The sequence below is a fragment of the Scyliorhinus canicula genome, chromosome 6 (assembly GCF_902713615.1).
Source record: "Scyliorhinus canicula chromosome 6, sScyCan1.1, whole genome shotgun sequence".
Taxonomy (NCBI): Eukaryota; Metazoa; Chordata; class Chondrichthyes; order Carcharhiniformes; family Scyliorhinidae; genus Scyliorhinus; species Scyliorhinus canicula.
In genome coordinates this window covers 12979998-12999243 of record NC_052151.1, presented here as the reverse complement: position 1 = coordinate 12999243, position 19246 = coordinate 12979998, and the positions used below count along the sequence as shown (strand labels likewise).

At 52.8% G+C, this 19246-nt stretch overlaps 1 protein-coding gene across 1 annotated transcript in view; it reads left to right on the top strand.

Moving 5' to 3' along the window:
• The window catches only part of aida (axin interactor, dorsalization associated), a 75277-nt gene that overhangs the window by 7850 nt on the left and 48181 nt on the right, over positions 1 to 19246 (top strand).

Here is a 19246-nt window from a genome sequence, read left to right as displayed (position 1 = left end):
AGCAGAGCGGAGAAAGTCCAAATCTGTGTCTCTGTCTTCTCCTGAGTCTAAACAGAACTGAAAACAAAAATGGAGTCTGCCTTCTTCTTTCCAGAATCTTCTGAAGCGTTCTACCAATCAAAAACGAGAACTGGATAACTCCCAGAATTTCAGAAGAGTTGATTAGCGGCTAGCCAAGTCCATCAAAATGACATCACTGGACCATGCCAAATAGCATCCTGTTCTGAGGAGAGCCCTTTGATTAGTCCAAATAGCACATTACAAAGAACAATACAGCACAGAAACAGGCTCTTCTACCCTCCAAGCCTGCACCAGTCATGATACCACCCTTGGCCAAAACCCTCCGCACTTGTGCCATATTCCTCAATATCCATCCTATTTGTCGAGATGACTTTTGAACGCCGTTAATACATCTGCTTCCACAACCTCCCCTGGGAATGTGTTTCAGGCACTCACCACCTTCTGTGTAAAAAAAGCCTGCCTCGCACATCTCTAAACTTTGCCCCACAGACTTTAAGCCTATGCCCCCTGGTGACTGACCCCATCACCCTTGGAAAGAGTGCTTGCCCATCCACTCTATCCATGCCCCTCATAATCCTGTAGACCTCTATCAGGTCACCCTTGACCTTCAACGTTCTAATGAAAACAGTCCGAGTTTATTCAGCCTCTCCGCATAGCTAACTCCCTCCAGACCAGGCAACATCCTGGTAAACCTCTGCACCCTCTCCAAAGCCTCCATATCCTCTGGTAGTGTAGCGACCAGAATTGTACACAATTAGACTGGAGATGTTCTCAGGTTCCATGGTTTTAAAAGAAAAGTTGGAAATATTAAAAAAGCCAGCATAACAAAGGAATTACACAGGAAGAACAAGATTTAAATGCAAGGTTTAAACGTGATGATCCTTACAATTGTTACAGCGCAACAGGAGGTCATTTGGCTTATCGCTTCTGCATCAGTCTCTAAACAAGCATCATGACTTAATGCCATTCCTTTGTTTTACAATCCCGGACCAGACCCCAACAGTGGTTAGAAAACTGGACAGAAACCCCAGTACTTTAATTTTGTAAGACTGAGGAAAGGATACCTCGGTCCAGGAGTGAATCAATGAAGAAATTGGGATACGGTATATTAAAACACACGTCATGACACACAGTATTAAAATATCTTTAACATCACACCAGAAAATAGCATACAATTGCCCATTAGAATCTAATTAATACTTAACTGCTCTCTTTATTCCCACTCAAGCCGCAACTAAAACCATCTCAGCTCTCAATCCAACGTTAAATACAGTTAGCCATCAGAGGAATACCTGCTGTACAGAAATGTTCTTTGAGAAAGAGAGATCTTATGCCACTGGTTTAAAGAAAAGATCTGAATCCTGTCAGAACCATGCAGAAACTCTGGCTGTGTTGCTTCAGCTTGTTTCAGCTCACATTCTATTCCTACTCTTCTGAACTGCTTGACTGCGAATCTATCTACAGACAAATCTTTTAATTGAACTGAGATGTTTGACTTCTGCTCACATCTCGAACGAACACTGCTTTCTGCAAAATGCCTGATATCTTGGCTCCACCCAGTAATTACGCCATTTTAACAATCTCAAATCAAATTAACTCCACAGGGAATCCCTTAATCCAAACAACATTCCCTTGGACCAAGCTTTTTACGAAGCTTTACCAGCCTCCCCGGACAGGCGCCGGAATGTGGCGACTAGGGGCTTTTCACAGTAACTTAATTGAAGCCTACTCGTGACAATAAGCGATTTTCATTTCATTTTCATTTATGTCTGGCTCCAAAACCTAGTCTGTCAAACTAGGATTTCTTTTAAAGACATGACTGCAGCAGGCACATATTAACTCAGACTCTGACTGCACCAAATAAGATATCTGGAATTCCTACATTAATCCCATCTGCCTTTTCTCTATACCCTGCGGATTGTTTCTATTCAAATAATCATCTAATGCCCTTTTGATTGCCTTGCTTGAACTTGTGTCCATCACACTTACAGGCAGTACATTCCAGAACCTGAATCACTCATTGTATGAAAAGGTTTGTTCTCGCATATTTACATCTTTTGCAAATTACTTTAAACATGTGTCCTCTCATTCTTAATCCTATTACGAGTGGGAACAGTTTCTCCCTATCTACTCTGTTCAGTCCCCTTGTCATTTTGAACATCTCTATCAGATTTCCTCTTGGCCGTCTTCTCTCCAAGGAGAACGGTCTCGACCAATACTCATAACTAGTTCCAGGGATGGTAGCCCAGTGGTTAGCATTGTTGCTTCACAGCTCTAGGGTCCTAGGTTCGATTCCTGGCTTGGGTCACTGTCTGTTTCCTCCGGATGCTCCGGTTTCCTCCCACAAGTACCGAACGACGTGCTGTTAGGTAATTTGGACATTCTGAATACTCCCTCTGAACCCGAATAGGCGCTGGAATGTGGCGACTAGGGGATTTTCACAATAACTTCATTGCAGTGTTAATGTAAGCCTACTTGTGACAATAAAGATTATTTTTTTTAAAAGAAAAAAAATCATTTTTGTAAACCTTTTCTGCACTCTCTCCAATGTGCTCACATCCTTCCTATAGTGTGGCGGCTGGAACTGTACACAATATTCCATCTGAGGTCTAACTAGTGTCTTGTATAAGTTCAGTATAACCTCCTTGCTCTTGTACTCTATGCCCTATTAATGAAACCCAAAATACTATATGCTTTATTAACTGGTCTCTCCACCTGTCCTGCCACCTTCAATGATCTATACACATATACACCCAGGTCCCTTTGCCCCTGCCTCCCTTTTAGAACTTTATCCCATATTTTACATTGTCTCTTCATGTTCTGCCTACCAAAATGCATCATCTCACACTTCTCCGCTGAACTTTAACTACAACCTATTTTCCCACTCCCCCAACTTGTCTATGTCCTTTTCAAGTTCTATACTGTACTCTTCACAGTTCATAATACTTTAGTTGCGCCATCCACAAACTTTGAAATTGTCCTCTGCACACCCAAGATTTAGGTCATTAATATAGATTAGGAAATGCAAGGGTCCCAATACTGACACCTTGGGAACTCCTCTACAAACCTTTTTTTCTCTTTTTTTATAAATTTAGAGTACCCAATTCATTTTTTCCAATTAAGGAGCAATTTAGCGTGGCCAGTCCACCTACCCTGCACATCCTTTCGATTGAGGGGGTGAAACCCACGCAAACACAGGGAGAATGTGCAAACACCACGCGGACAGTGACCCAGAGCCGGGGTCGAACCTGGGACCTCAGCGCCGTGAGGCAGCTGTGCTAACCACAGCGCCACCGTGCTGCCCTGCTACAAACCTTCATCCAGCTTGAAAAATACCCGTTGATCATTACTCGCTGCTACCTATTATTCCGCCGATATTAAGTGGAGAGTCACATTCGTGACTTGTGCCAGGTAGCTGGTGGACATGCTTTGGACAGTCAGGAGGTAATAATCTTTATTTGCGTCACTAGGAGGCTTACATAATAATAATAACAACCTTTTATTGTCACAAGTATGAAGTTACTGTGAAAAGCCCCTAGTTGCCACATTCCAGAATCTATTCAGGTACACTGAGGGAGAATTCAGAATGTCCAATTCACCTAACTTGCACATCTTTCGAGACTTGTGTGAGGAAACCGGAACACCCCGAGGAACCCCATGCAGACACGGAGAACATGCAGACTCTGCACAGACAGTGACCCAAGCTGGGTCCCTGGTGATGTGAAGCAATAGTGCTAACCACTGGGCTACTATGTCTCCCTAGAAAACATCGTGAGCCTGAATTGCTGCCGAATTCCCAGCCTCTGACCTGCTTTTGTAACCACAATATTTACATGCCTGATCTGCTTCAGTTTCTGGTCAATGGCAACCTCCAGTATTTTGATTCCGTGATGGTAATGCTGTTGTAAATCAAGGGGTGAATGTTGGATTCTCTCTCATTGGAGGGGTTTATTGCCTGGCTCTTGTGTGGCGCAAGTGTTAGTTGTCACTTACCAACCCAAGACTGAATATTGCCCAGGCCTCGCTGCATACTGTCTCAGACTGCTTCAGTTTTTGAGGAATCTCAAATGGTGCTGAATATTGTACAATCATAAGCAAATATCCCCAGTTCTGATCTTACGATGGAGGGAAGGTTACTGATGGAAGCAGCTGAAGATAGTTGGACTGCGAGCACCTCCCTGAGGAGCACCTACATTTATGACCCAGGAGATGACTGACCTCCAACCACAACATCTTCATTTGTGCCAGGTATGTCTCCATTGAGAGGAGAGTTTTCCCCCTGATACCCCTTCACGTCAGTTTTGCTAGGGCTCCTTGATGCCATAGCTGATCAAATGCTGCCTTGATATCATGGGCAGTCATTCTCACACACATCTTGAGTTCCATTCTTTTTAAAGAAATAATTATTTTTATTCGAGGCATTTTCACATATCTGCACAAAATAGCAAAAGAACAACACAACACAGCAACTCAATAAACAACCACGATCCTGCCACCCTCCTGACACCAGCACCCTGCCATTTCCTGCCGTACACCATTTTAATCCCCTTACCGACCCCCCCCCCCCCCCCCCCCCCAACACCACCCACTTGCTGACCCCTCAATTCTTCTTAAAGAAATCGATGAACGGTTTCCACCTCTAGGTGAACACCTCTACCGACCACCGCAGCATGAACTTGACCTTCTCCGGCCTCAGGAATTCTGCCAGGTCACTCACACAGACCTCCACGTTTGGCGGCTCTAAGTCCCGCAACCCCCAGCAAAATCCGTCCCTGGGCTATCAGAGAGGCAAAGACCAAGAAGTCAGCCTCTTTCACCTTCTGGACTCCCGGGTCTTCCAACACCCCAAATATTGCAACCTCGAACATGGAACCATCCCGCACCCAACACCTTGGACATCATGTCCGAAAACCCCTGCCAGAGCCATTCAGTCTTGGACACGCCCAGATCATGTGGACGTGATTCGCGGGCCCCTCCCACACACTGCCCACACCTATCCTCTACCCCTGCAAAGAATTTACTCATCCTCGCCACTGTCATATGAGCCCTATGCACCACCTTAAAATGAGGATGCGTTCACCCCCATGGGCGGAGGCAAGGCTTCCACCCATGTCCCAACCCCCACTTCCTCTCCTAGCTCCTCTTCACACCTGCTTAATATCTCCCACTGTGGCTCCGTCCTACTCTGTCAATTCCTTATAGATATCCAATACTTTCCCCTCCAATGTTTCGTCCTTCAACAGCAACTTGTCCTGCAACACTGTGTGGAGTTTGCACATTCTCCCCGTGCCTGAGTGGGTTTCACCCCCACAATCCTGGGTATTCTAAATTTAAATTAAAAAAAAAAACAAAATCCACTTCTGCTGCCACCCCCTGAACCTCGCATCTCGCCCCCCGGCCCAAATCTTTTTTTTGAAATTTAGAGTACCAAATTATTTTTATTTTTTCCCAATTAAGGGGCAATTTAACGTGGCCAATCCACCTAACCCGCACATCTTTTGGGTTGTGGGGGTGAAACCCACGCAGACATGGGGATAATGTGCAAACTCCACACGTACAGTGACCCAGGGCCGGGATTCGAACCCGGGTCCTCAGCGCTGTAATCCCAGTGCTAACCACCGTGCCGCCCTTGCCGCCGGCTCAAACCTATGGTTGTCACAGATCGGCGCATCATACCGATGCACCCTCTAGCTCCAAATGCTGCCTTGACTGACCCCACACCCTTTTGGCTGACATCACCACTGGGTGGGGTACTTGGCTGGCGAGATTGGCCAGCAGCAAAGTCCTCAAACTTGTTCCCCTACACAACGCTGCCTCCACCCGCTCCCAAGCCGATCCCTCCTCCTCAGCACACTTTCTCACAATCGCAATATTTGACGCCCAGTAATAATTTATCATATTTGGCAACGCCAGCCCTCCTCCCTCCTCCTCGCACCTGTTTTATAAAAAGCCCACCGCACCTGAGAGACCTTCCCCACAACCTGGAAAAGAGCCCGTTGACTTTCATAAAGAACGACTTGGGACAAAGATAGGGAGGTTCTGAAACACAAACAGAAACCTCGGCAGCACTGTCATTTTCACTGTCCGCACCTGCCAGTGACAGCGGCAGACCATTCCACCTCTTAAAATCCACCTTCACCCCCTCCACCAACCGAGCCAAGTTCAGTTTATGCAACTGGGCCCAGCTCCTGCACCACCTGGATACGCAGATACCTAAAGCTCATCCCAACCACCCTAAACCACAATTCCCCTAGTCTCCTTTCCTGCCCTCTGGCATTAATCAGGATCACCTCATTCTTTCTCATGTTCAATTTATATCCCGAAAATCGGCCAAAATCACCCCCCCCCCCCCCCCCCCCCCCCCCCCCTTGCACATGCGCTCAATCCGTATCCAATCCGTCAATGCCCTAAGCGGCAACGGCTCAGGGAGAGTGGGCACCCCTGCTTCTTCCCACGGTGTAGCCCGAAGAACACTAAACTCACTCGGTTCGTCCGCATGCTTGCCACCAGCGCCTAATGTAGCAACCGGACACAAACCCCTGCCTGAACTTGAACCGCCCAGCGCTTCCAACAGATATGCCGACTCCACTTGATCTAAAGCCTTCTCCGCGTCCATCGCCACCACTACCTCTACCTCCTGTCCCTCCAAAGGCATCATAATTACATTGAGTAACCTCCACACATTCAACGACAACTGCCTTCCTTTCACAAAAACCGTCTATCACCCCCCGGCACACAGTCTATGATCCGCGATGCAAGCACTTTCGGCAACAGCTTGGCATCTACATTCAAAACTATATCGGGCGGTGCGACCCACACTGCTCCAGATCCTTATCCTTATTTAAAATTAGGGAGATGAAGGGCAGCACAGTGGTTAGCACTGCTGCCTCACAGCACCAAGGTCCCAGGTTCGATCCCGGCTCTGGGTCACTGTTCAAGTGGAGTTTGCAAATTCTCCCCGTGTTTCCGTGGGTTTTGCCCCCGCAAACCAAAGATGTGCAGGGAAGGTGGATTAGCCACACTAAAATTGTCCCTTAATTGGAAAAATTAATTGGGTACTCTTAAATTTATATTAAAAAATTTTTAAATTAGGGAGATGGAAGCCTGTGACAATATAGGGGGGAATTCCCCCTCTCCCTTGCCTCATTTTAAGCCGTCACCAGCAGTGGCCCCATTCTTCATATACACTACCTGGGGCAGGGGTGGTTGGGGGGAGGGGGGTCGGCACGTAGCACAGTGCCTACAGCGCTGAGGACCCGGGTTCAAATCCCGGCCCCTGTCCGTGTGGAGTTTGCACATTAGAACATAGAACATACAGTGCAGAAGGAGGCCATTCGGCCTATTAAGTCTGCACCGACCCACTTAAGCCCTCACTTCCACTGTATCCCAATAACCCCTCCTAACCTTTTTTGTTTTTGGACCATAAGGGCAATTTAGCATGGCCAATCCACCTGACCTGCACGTCTTTGGACTGTGGGAGGAAACCGGAGCACCCGGAGGAAACCCACGCAGACACGGGGAGAACGTGCAGACTCCGTTCAGACAGTGACCCAGCGGGGAAATCGAACCTGGGACCCTGGTGCTGTGAAGCCTCAGTGCTAACCACTTGTGCTACCGTACTCCTGACATTCTCTCCATGTCTGCGTGGGTTTTCCCACCAGCCAAAGTTGTGCAGGTTAGGTGGATTGGCCACGCTAAATTGCCCCTTACTTACCGAATACTCCAAGTCAGCCACCCCCACCAACAGCGTCTTGTCCATCACAAAAAAGTAAATCAGGGAGTACACCCTGTGCACATGGGAGAAGTCTGAAAACTCCTTTGCCTTGGAACTCCAAACTCGGCCTCCCAAACCTCCATGGGTCCAACCCCCCCCCCCCCCCCATGCTCTCCATGAACCCCCTCAGCTCTCTTGCCACTGCCAACACCCTTGACGACTTGGGGCTCGACCGATGCAAATTTGGATCCAGAACCGTATTGAAATCATCCCCCATAATCAACCGAGGGAGTCCAAGTCTGGAATCTCCCCCAACACATGCCTCATAAAATCCACATCAACCCAATTCGGGGCATAAACGTTTACCAAGATCACCGCCATCCCCTCCAACTTCCCACTGACCACCACATAACTGCCCCCGGATTGGCCACAATGATCTGCACGTCGAATGCCGCCCTCTTATTGTCCAACAACATCAACCCCCGTCCTCTTCATATCCAGCCCTGAATGAAACACCTGCCCCACCCACCCCTTTCTCAGCCTCGTCTGATCCCCCAGCTTCAGCTGTCTCCTACAAAAGCACAATGTCCGTCTTCAGACTCCTCAGGTGCGTTAACACACACGACCGTTTAACCAGCCCGATCTGCAAAGAACAAACTAACCCCCCCCCCCCCCCCCCCCCCCCCCCACCCCCAACAACCCCCACTTCACTCCAGTTAACTAGTCCACCCAGCTAGCATGGTGGCCCTGCCCAAGACCTCCAGCTTCTCTTCCCTCCCAACCACCAACACACAAAGAGTAACAAAAAGCACACTCAACATCACTACTTCTCTGCCAAGACCTGCCCCAAGTTACCCAACCCATGCACTTTACAAAGAACACAAATTTCCTCCCAAGTTCATTCCTCACACTCCTCTCAGTCCATTGCCCCTCTCCTCTTCTGACATGTCAAAATAGGGCTCCCGTTTCCGGAATGTCACCCACAGGCAGGCCGGGTATAAAACTCCAAACTTAACCCCCTTCTTAAAGAGGGCAGTCTTTATTCAATTGAACCCGGCCCTCCTCTTTGCCAGCTCCACATCCTGGTCCTGGTAGACCCACAGCTCACTCCCTTCCCAGGTAAATTTCTTGGTCTGCCTTGCCAATCGTAGGATCTTTTCCTTATCCAAAAAGTGATGCAGCCGCACCACCACTGCCCTTGGCGACTCGCCCACCTGAGGCCTCATTGTTCATTGTTCTTTGAAAGTTGCCACTCAAGTGGATAGAGCTGTGAAGAAGGCCTATGGTGTGCTAGCGTTCATTAGCAGAGGGATTGAATTTAAGAGCCGTGAGGTGATGATGCAGCTGTACAAAACCTTGGTCAGGCCACATTTGGAGTACTGTGTGCAGTTCTGGTCACCTCATTTTAGGAAGGATGTGGAAGCTTTGGAAAAGGTGCAAAGGAGATTTACCAGGATGTTGCCTGGAATGGAGAGTAGGTCATACGAGGAAAGATTGAGGGTGCTAGGCCTTTTCTCATTAGAACGGAGAAGGATGAGGGGCGACTTGATAGAGGTTTATAAGATGATCAGGGGAATAGATAGAGTAGACAGTCAGAGACTTTTTCCCCGGGTGGAACACACCATTACAAGGGGACATAAATTTAAGATAAATGGTGGAAGATATAGAGGGGATGTCAGAGGTAGGTTCTTTACCCAGAGAGTAGTGGGGGCATGGAATGCACTGCCTGTGGTAGTAGTTGAGTCGGAAAATTTATGGACCTTCAAGCGGCTATTGGATAGGTACTTGGATTAGGGTAGAATAAGGGAGTGTAGCTTAACTTCTTAAGGGCAGCACGGTAGCATTGTGGATAGCACAATTGCTTCACAGCTCCAGGGTCCCAAGTTCGATTTCGACTTGGGTCACTGTCTGTGTGGAGTCTGCACATCCTCCCCGTGACTGTGTGGGTTTCCTCCGGGTACTCCGGTTTCCTCCCACAGTCCAAAGATGTGCAGGTTGGGTGGATTGGCCATGACAAATTGTCCAAAATTCTATGATTAACCTAGGACAAAAGTTCGGCGCAACATCGTGGGCCGAAGGGCCTGTTCTGTGCTGTATTTCTCTATCTATCTATCCTCCTCAGGGCCCTGTGCGGTCGGTCCACATCGAGAGGCTGGTCAAAGGCTCCCTCCCCCATCAACCTCTCCAGCATATTCGCCACATACTCAGCGGCCGCTACACTTTCAATGCTTTCAAACATCTCAACAATCCTCGCGTTTTTCCTCCTGGAGCGATTCTCCAGGTCGTCCACCTTCTCAATCAGCCTCTTCTAACTTTCCCGCATCATTCCCAACTCCACCGCCAACGAGGCCATCTGCTCCTCATGCTCCTCCTCTTTGTGAATCGCCCGGCCATGTGACCCCAGCCTCTGCTCAAGCCCAGTTCTCAACGGCTCCATCACCTTGGCACACCACAAAAACTCTCCTGCTCCAACTGCTCTTTCTTACTCGTGGCGCTCCTTGCCTGCTGATCCATGCACCATCCACACCAGAGGAGTATTACTTTTCCTGTGTACTCCTGCACCTTTTGCCCTCAAATACACCCTTCGGGTGGGGAAAGAGCAAGAAAAATCCCCAGAGCAGGAGTCATCAAATGTACAACCACTCACTCCATGGCCGCCACCGGAAGTCCCGATCTCTGTTCTTTTGTCCACGTTTGGGCAACGAGGTCAGGAGTTGAGTTGCCCTGGCATACCCAAACTGAATTATCAGTGTACAGGTTGTTGCTGTGTGACAGCTGCTTGATAGAACTGTGAATGACTTCTTCCATTACTTTGCAGATAATCAAGAGGAGACAGATGTAGTAGTAATTGGGCAGGTTGGACTTGTCCTTTTTCTAGTGGACAGGATATACTGTATCAGGGCAATTTTCCCTATTGCCGGATAGATGTCAATGTACTGGAACAGTTTGCCTTGGGGCAGTGGACCATAGGTCAGTAGTATTTGCAAAATATTGTCAGGGCCCATAACCTTTGCAGTGTCCAGTGCCTTTAGCCGTTTCTTGATATCAGGTGGATTAAATTGAATTGGTTGAAGACTGGCATCTGTGACTGGCACATTATGCATGAATCTCAGAAAGCTAGCTAATGAATTTTGACCTTTACAGCTAAACGGATAGGGTATAAAAGTAGGGAAGTGTTGCTGCGACTGTACAAGGCACTGGTGAGACCGCACCTGGAGTACTGTGTACAGTTTTGGTCTCCTTATTTGAGGAGGGATTCATTAGAGGCAGTTCAGAGGAAGTTCACAAGATTGAGATGATAAAACATTTGACAAAATAGATGTAGAGGAGAGCTTCCTCCTCTGAGGCATTCTAGAATGAGAGGTCATAGTTTTATGATAAGTGGTAACAGATTTAAAACAGATGAGGAAAAATGACTTCTCTCAAAGGGTCATGAATCTGTGGAATTCACTACCCCAGAGTGCAGTGGATTCCGGGACTTTGAGTAAATTTAGGGAGGAGATAGACGTTTTTAATTAGTAATGGGTTGAAGGGTTATGGCGGCACGATAGCACAGTGATTAGCACTGTTGCTTCACAGCGCCAGGGTCCCAGGTTCAATTCCCGGCTTGGGTCACTGTCTGTGCGGAGTCTGCACATTCTCCCCGTGTCTGTGTGGAGCCTCCGGGTGCTCCGGTTTCCTCCCACAGTTAAAAGATACGCAGGTCAGGTGGATTGGCCATGATAAATTGCCCTTAGAGTCCAAATAGGATAGGTAGGAGGGGTTCCTGAGTTACAGGGATGGTGTGGAGGTGTGGGCTTGGGTGGGGTGATCTTTCCAAGGGCAGGTGCAGACTCGATGGGCCGAATGGCCTCTTGCACTGTAAAATTCTATGGAGAATGGGAAGAAAAGTGGAGTTGAGGCTGAGAGGAGATCAGCCATGATCATGTTGAATGGTGGAGCCAGTTTGAGGGGCTGAATTGCCTACTCCTCCTAGTTGTGATGCTGAGGACCTTGAGGGATGATGGTAGCAAATGCTTCAGCCTTGTATTTTGCATTGATAAGTTCTCCAATTTTGAAGATGACTATATTTGAGGAGCCTCCTCCTGTTGTTTAATTATCCACCACCAGTCAAGACTGGATGTAGTGGGAGTGCAGAGTTTAGACCTAATCTGTTGTGTGGTATCACTTAGTTCTGTCTGTCGCATGCCGCATCTGCTGCTTGGCATATAAATAGGACTGTGTTGTAGCTTCGCCAAGTTGACACCTCATTTTTGGTGCTGCTCCTGTTGTGTCCTCCTGCACTGTACATTGAACCAGGGTTGATGCCGTGGCATGATGGTAGTGGCAAAGTGAGGGATATACCAGGCCATGAGGTTACAAATTGTGGTTGAATACAATGCTACTGCTGATACAGTGATGGTGCTACTGAGATACTCTTGGGCGATGGACATGGTCTTCCACCCAGAGTACATTCTGTGCCCTTGCCACCCTTTGTGTTTCTTCCATTTTTCCAAGTGGTATTTAGCATGGAGGAAAATGATTCATCAGCTGTAGGCAGGGAGGGGTGGTGGTTGGCGGTTGTCAGAGGAAGGCTTTCTTGCCCCCCCCCCCCCCCCCTCCCCGCCACCACCGCCACCTGTATAGCACTGTTGTGGGTATATCCTGTAGTGGGGCACCAATAATGGTGGTGTCTGGGATATTTTCTGTCAGATTTGACTCAGACTGTTGCTTGACTAGTCTGTGGGACAGCTCTCCCAATTTTGGCATAATCCCAGAGATTTTAGCAAAGAGGACATTGCAGAGTTGACAGGGCTGGGTTTACTGTTGTCACTTCAATTGCCTAGGCCCATGCCTTTTAAGGTTTATAGTGGTTTGATACAACCTAGACCATTTCACAGGGCAGTTAAGAATCAACCAAATGACTGTGGATTGGAGTCATGGACAAAGACCAGAACGGGTAAGGATGGCTTATTTTCTTCCATAAAGGAGATCAATGAACCAGATGGGTTTTTATAACAATTGACAATAATTTCATGGTCATCATTACAGAGACTAGCTGTTTAATTGTGTAATTTTTATTAATTGAAATATAAATGCCACCAGCTGTCGTGGTGGATTTGAACCCAGTGTATTAGCCTGGGTTTATGGATTACGAGTCCAGTCACATAACTGCTATGTCGCTATCATCCCTGTTGCAGTCTATGTGATGGAAGCCCTCCCACGATGCTCTTGGGTAGGGATCTCCAGGACTTTGATTCAGGAATGGTGAAGAAATGGTCTGGGTCGGGCGGGGGTTGGATGTGGGTCGGGTGGAGGTTGGATGTGGGTCGGGCGCAGGTGGAGGTTGGATGTGGGTCGGTTGGAGGTTGGATGTGGGTCGGGTGGAGGTTGCATGTGGGTCGGGTGGAGGTTGGATGTGAGTCGGGCGGAGGTTGGATGTGAGTCGGGCGGAGGTTGGATGTGGGTCGGTTGGAGGTTGGATGTGGGTCGGGTGGAGGTTGGATGGAGGTTGGATGTGGGTCGGGTGGAGGTTGGATGGAGGTTGGATGTGGGTCGGGTGGAGGTTGGATGTGGGTCGGGTGGAGGTTGGATGTGGGTCGGGTGGAGGTGGAGGTTGGATGTGGGTCGGGTGGAGGTGGAGGTTGGATGTGAGTCGGGTGGAGGTTGGATGTGGGTCGGGTGGAGGTTGGATGTGGGTCGGGTGGAGGTTGGATGTGGGTCGGGTGGAGGTTGGATGTGAGTCGGGTGGAGGTTGGATGTGGGTCGGGTGGAGGTTGGATGTGGGTCGGGTGGAGGTTGGATGTGGGTCGGGTGGAGGTTGGATGTGGGTCGGGTGGAGGTTGGATGTGGGTCGGGTGGAGGTGGAGGTTGGATGTGGGTCGGGTGGAGGTTGGATGTGGGTCGGGTGGAGGTTGGATGTGGGTCGGGTGGAGGTTGGATGTGGGTCGGGTGGAGGTTGGATGTGAGTCGGGTGGAGGTTGGATGGAGGTTGGATGTGGGTCGGGTGGAGGTTGGATGTGGGTCGGGTGGAGGTTGGATGTGGGTCGGGAGCAGGTGGAGGTTGGATGTGGGTCGGGTGGAGGTTGGATGTGGGTCGGGTGGAGGTTGGATGTGGGTCGGGTGGAGGTTGGTTGTGGGTCGGGTGGAGGTGGAGGTTGGATGTGGGTCGGGTGGATGTTGGATGTGGGTCGGGTGGAGGTTGGATGTGGGTCGGGCGGAGGTTGGATGTGGGTCGGGTGGAGGTTGGATGTGGGTCGGGTGGAGGTTGGATGTGGGTCGGGTGGAGGTTGGATGTGGGTCGGGTGGAGGTTGGATGGAGGTTGGATGTGGGTCGGGTGGAGGTTGGATGTGGGTCGGGTGGAGTTTGGATGTGGGTCGGGTGGAGGTTGGATGTGGGTCGGGTGGAGGTTGGATGTGGGTTGGGTGGAGGTGGAGGTTGGATGTGGGTCGGGCGGAGGTTGGATGTGGGTCGGGTGGAGGTTGGATGTGGGTCGGGTGGAGGTTGGATGTGGGTCGGGTGGAGGTTGGATGTGGGTCGGGTGGAGGTTGGATGTGGGTCGGGTGGAGGTTGGATGTGGGTCGGGTGGAGGTTGGATGTGGGTCGGGTGGAGGTTTGGATGTGGGTCGGGTGGAGGTTGGATGTGGGTCGGGTGGAGGTTGGATGTGGGTCGGGCTTGGAGGTTGGATGTGGGTCGGGTGGAGGTTGGATGTGGGTCGGGTGGAGGTTGGATGTGGGTCGGGTGGAGGTTGGATGGGGTCGGGTGGAGGTGGATGTGGGTCGGGTGGGGTGGATGGAGGTTGGATGTGGGTCGGCGTGGAGGTTGGATGTGGGTCGGGTGGAGGTTGGATGTGGTGGGTGGAGGTTGGATGTGGGTCGGGTGGAGGTTGGATGTGGGTCGGGTGGAGGTTGGATGGGTCGGGTGGAGGTTGGATGTGGGTCGGGTGGAGGTTGGATGGAGGTTGGATGTGGGTCGGGTGGAGGTTGGATGTGAGTCGGGTGGAGGTTGGATGTGGTCGGGTGGAGGTTGGATGTGGGTCGGGTGGAGGTTGGATGTGGGTGGGTGGAGGTTTGATGTGGGTCGGGTGGAGGTCGGGTGGAGGTTGGATGTGGGTCGGGTGGAGGTTGGATGTGGGTCGGGTGGAGGTTGGATGTGGGTCGGGTGGAGGTTGGATGTGAGTCGGGTGGAGGTTGGATGTGGGTCGGGTGGAGGTTGGATGTGGGTCGGGTGGAGGTTGGATGTGGGTCGGGTGGAGGTTGGATGTGAGTCGGGTGGAGGTTGGAGTGGGTCGGGTGGAGGTTGGATGTGGGTCGGGTGGAGGTTGGATGTGGGTCGGGTGGAGGTTGGATGTGGGTCCGGTGGAGGTTGGATGTGGGTCCGGTGGAGGTTTGATGTGGGTCGGGAGGAGGTTGGATGTGGGTCGGTGGAGGTTGGATGTGGGTCGGGTGGAGGTTGGATGTGGGTCGGGTGGAGGTTGGATGTGGGTCGGGTGGAGGTTGGATGTGGGGTCGGGTGGAGGTTGGATGGAGGTTGGATGTGAGTCGGGTGGAGGTTGGATGTGGGTCGGGTGGAGGTTGGATGTGGGTCGGGTGGAGGTTGGATGTGGGTCGGGTGGAGGTTGGATGTGAGTCGGGTGGAGGTTGGATGTGGGTCGGGTGGAGGTTGGATGTGGGTCGGGTGGAGGTTGGATGTGGGTCGGGTGGAGGTTGGATGTGGGTCGGGTGGAGGTTGGATGTGAGTCGGGTGGAGGTTGGATGTGAGTCGGGTGGAGGTTGGATGTGGGTCGGGTGGAGGTTGGATGTGGGTCGGGTGGAGGTTGGATGTGAGTCGGGTGGAGGTTGGATGTGGGTCGGGTGGAAGTTGGATGTGGGTCGGGTGGAGGTTGGATGTGGGTCGGGTGGAGGTTGGATGTGAGTCGGGTGGAGGTTGGATGTGGGTCGGGTGGAGGTTGGATGTGGGTCGGGTGGAGGTTGGATGTGGGTCGGGTGGAGGTTGGATGTGGGTCGGGTGGAGGTTGGATGTGGGTCGGGTGGAGGTTGGATGTGGGTCGGGTGGAGTTTGGATGTGGGTCGGGTGGAGGTTGGATGGAGGTTGGATGTGGGTCGGGTGGAGGTGGATGTGGGTCGGGGGTGGTGGAGGTTGGATGTGGGTCGGGTGGAGGTTGGATGTGGGTCGGGTGGAGGTTGGATGTGGGTCGGGTGGAGGTTGGAGGTGGGTCGGGCGCAGGTGGAGGTTGGATGTGAGTTGGGTGGAGGTTGGATGTGGGTCGGGTGGAGGTTGGATGTGGGTCGGGTGGAGGTTGGATGTGGGTCGGGTGGAGGTTGGATGTGGGTCGGGTGGAGGTTGGATGTGGGTCGGGTGGAGGTTGGATGTGGGTCGGGTGGAGGTTGGATGTGGTCGGGTGGAGGTTGGATGTGGGTCGGGTGGAGGTTGGATGTGGGTCGGGTGGAGTTTGGATGTGGGTCGGGTGGAGGTTGGATGGAGGTTGGATGTGGGTCGGGTGGAGGTCGGATGGAGGTTGGATGTGGGTCGGGTGGAGGTTGGATGTGGGTCGGGTGGTGGTGGAGGTTGGATGTGGGTCGGGTGGAGGTTGGATGTGGGTCGGGTGGAGGTTGGATGTGGGTCGGGTGGAGGTTGGAGTGTGGGTCGGGTGGAGGTTGGATGTGAGTTGGGTGGAGGTTGGATGTGGGTCGGGTGGAGGTTGGATGTGGGTCGGGTGGAGGTTGGATGTGGGTCGGGTGGAGGTTGGATGTGGGTCGGGTGGAGGTTGGATGTGGGTCGGGTGGAGGTTGGATGTGAGTCGGGTGGAGGTTGGATGTGGGTCGGGTGGAGGTTGGATGTGGTGGGCGGTGGAGGTTGGATGTGGGTCGGGTGGAGGTTGGATGTGGGTCGGGTGGAGGTTGGATGTGGGTCGGGTGGAGGTTGGATGTGGGTCGGGCTGGAGGTTGGATGTGGGTCGGATGGAGGTTGGATGTGGGTCGGGTGGAGGTTGGATGTGGGTCGGGTGGAGGTTGGATGTGGGTCGGGTGGAGGTTGGATGTGGGTCGGGTGGAGGTTGGATGTGGGTCGGGTGGAGGTTGGATGTGGGTCGGGTGGAGGTTGGATGTGGGTCGGGTGGAGGTTGGATGTGGGTCGGGTGGAGGTTGGATGTGGGTCGGGTGGAGGTTGGATGTGGGTCGGGTGGGGGTTGGATGTGAGTCGGGTGGAGGATGGATGTGGGTCGGGTGGAGGTTGGATGTGGGTCGGGTGGAGGTTGGATGTGAGTCGGGTGGAGGTTGGATGTGAGTCGGGTGGAGGTTGGATGTGGGTCGGGTGGAGGTTGGATGTGGGTCGGGTGGATGTTGGATGTGGGTCGGGTGGAGGTTGGATGTGGGTCGGGTGGAGGTTGGATGTGGGTCGGGTGGAGGTTGGATGTGGGTCGGGTGGAGGTTGGATGTGGGTCGGGTGGATGTTGGATGTGGGTCGGGTGGAGGTTGGATGTGGGTCGGGTGGAGGTTGGATGTGGGTCGGGTGGAGGTTGGATGTGGGTCGGGTGGAGGTTGGATGTGGGTCGGGTGGAGGTTGGATGTGAGTAGGGTGGAGGTTGGATGTGGGTCGGGTGGAGGTTGGATGTGGGTCGGGTGGAGGTTGGATGTGAGTCGGGTGGAGGTTGGATGTGGGTCGGGTGGAGGTTGGATGTGGGTCGGGTGGAGGTTGGATGTGGGTCGGGTGGAGGTTGGATGTGGGTCGGGTGGAGGTTGGATGTGGGTCGGGTGGAGGTTGGATGTGGGTCGGGTGGAGGTTGGATGTGGGTCGGGTGGAGGTTGGATGTGGGTCGGGTGGGGGTTGGATGTGAGTCGGGTGGAGGATGGATGTGGGTCGGGTGGAGGTTGGATGTGGGTCGGGTGGATGTTGGATGTGGGTCGGGTGGAGGTTGGATGTGGGTCGGGTGGAGGTTGGATGTGGGTCGGGTGGAGGTTGGATGTGGGTCGGGTGGAGGTTGGATGTGGGTCGGGTGGATGTTGGATGTGGGTCGGGTGGAGGTTGGATGTGGGTCGGGTGGAGGTTGGATGTGGGTCGGGTGGAGGTTGGATGTGGGTCGGGTGGAGGTTGGATGTGGGTCGGGTGGAGGTTGGATGTGAGTAGGGTGGAGGTTGGATGTGGGTCGGGTGGAGGTTGGATGTGGGTCGGGTGGAGGTTGGATGTGAGTCGGGTGGAGGTTGGATGTGAGTCGGGTGGAGGTTGGATGTGGGTCGGGTGGAGGTTGGATGTGGGTCGGGTGGAGGTTGGATGTGGGTCGGGTGGAGGTTGGATGTGGGTCGGGTGGAGGTTGGATGTGGGTCGGGTGGAGGTTGGATGTGGGTCGGGTGGAGGTTGGATGTGGGTCGGGTGGAGGTTGGATGTGGGTCGGGTGGAGGTTGGATGTGGGTCGGGTGGAGGTTGGATGTGGGTCGGGAGCAGGTGGAGGTTGGATGTGGGTCGGGTGGAGGTTGGATGTGGGTCGGGTGGAGGTTGGATGTGGGTCGGGCGGAGGTTGGATGTGGGTCGGGTGGAGGTTGGATGTGGGTCGGGAGCAGGTGGAGGTTGGAGTGGGTCGGGTGGAGGTTGGATGTGGTCGGGTGGAGGTTGGATGTGGGTCGGGTGGAGGTTGGATGTGGGTCGGGTGGAGGTTGGATGTGGGTCGGGTGGAGGTTGGATGTGGGTCGGGTGGAGGTTGGATGTGGGTCGGGTGGAGGTTGGATGTGGGTCGGGTGGAGGTTGGATGTGGGTCGGGTGGAGGTTGGATGTGGGTCGGGTGGAGGTTGGATGTGGGTCGGGTGGAGGTGGAGGTTGGATGTGGGTCGGGTGGAGGTTGGATGTGGGTCGGGTGGAGGTTGGATGGAGGTTGGATGTGGGTCGGGTGGAGGTTGGATGTGGGTCGGGTGGAGGTTGGATGTGGGTCGGGTGGAGGTTGGATGTGGGTCGGGTGGAGGTTGGTTGTGGGTCGGGTGGAGGTGGAGGTTGGATGTGGGTCGGGTGGAGGTTGGATGTGGGTCCGGTGGAGGTTGGATGTGGGTCCGGTGGAGGTTGGATGTGGGTCGGGTGGAGGTTGGATGTGGGTCGGGTGGAGGTTGGATGTGGGTCGGGTGGAGGTTGGATGTGGGTCGGGTGGAGGTTGGATGTGGGTCGGGTGGAGGTTGGATGTGGGTCGGGTGGAGGTTGGATGTGGGTCGGGTGGAGGTTGGATGTGGGTCGGGTGGAGGTTGGATGTGGGTCGGGTGGAGGTTGGATGTGGGTCGGGGTGGAGGTTGGATGTGGGTCGGGTGGAGGTTGGATGTGGGTCGGGTGGAGGTTGGATGTGGGTCGGGTGGAGGTTGGATGTGGGTCGGGTGGAGGTTGGATGTGGGTCGGGCAGGTGGAGGTTGGATGTGGGTCGGGTGGAGGTTGGATGTGGGTCGGGTGGAGGTTGGATGTGGGTCGGGTGGAGGTTGGATGTGGGTCGGGTGGAGGTTGGATGTGGGTCGGGTGGAGGTTGGATGTGGGTCGGGTGGAGGTTGGATGTGGGTCGGGT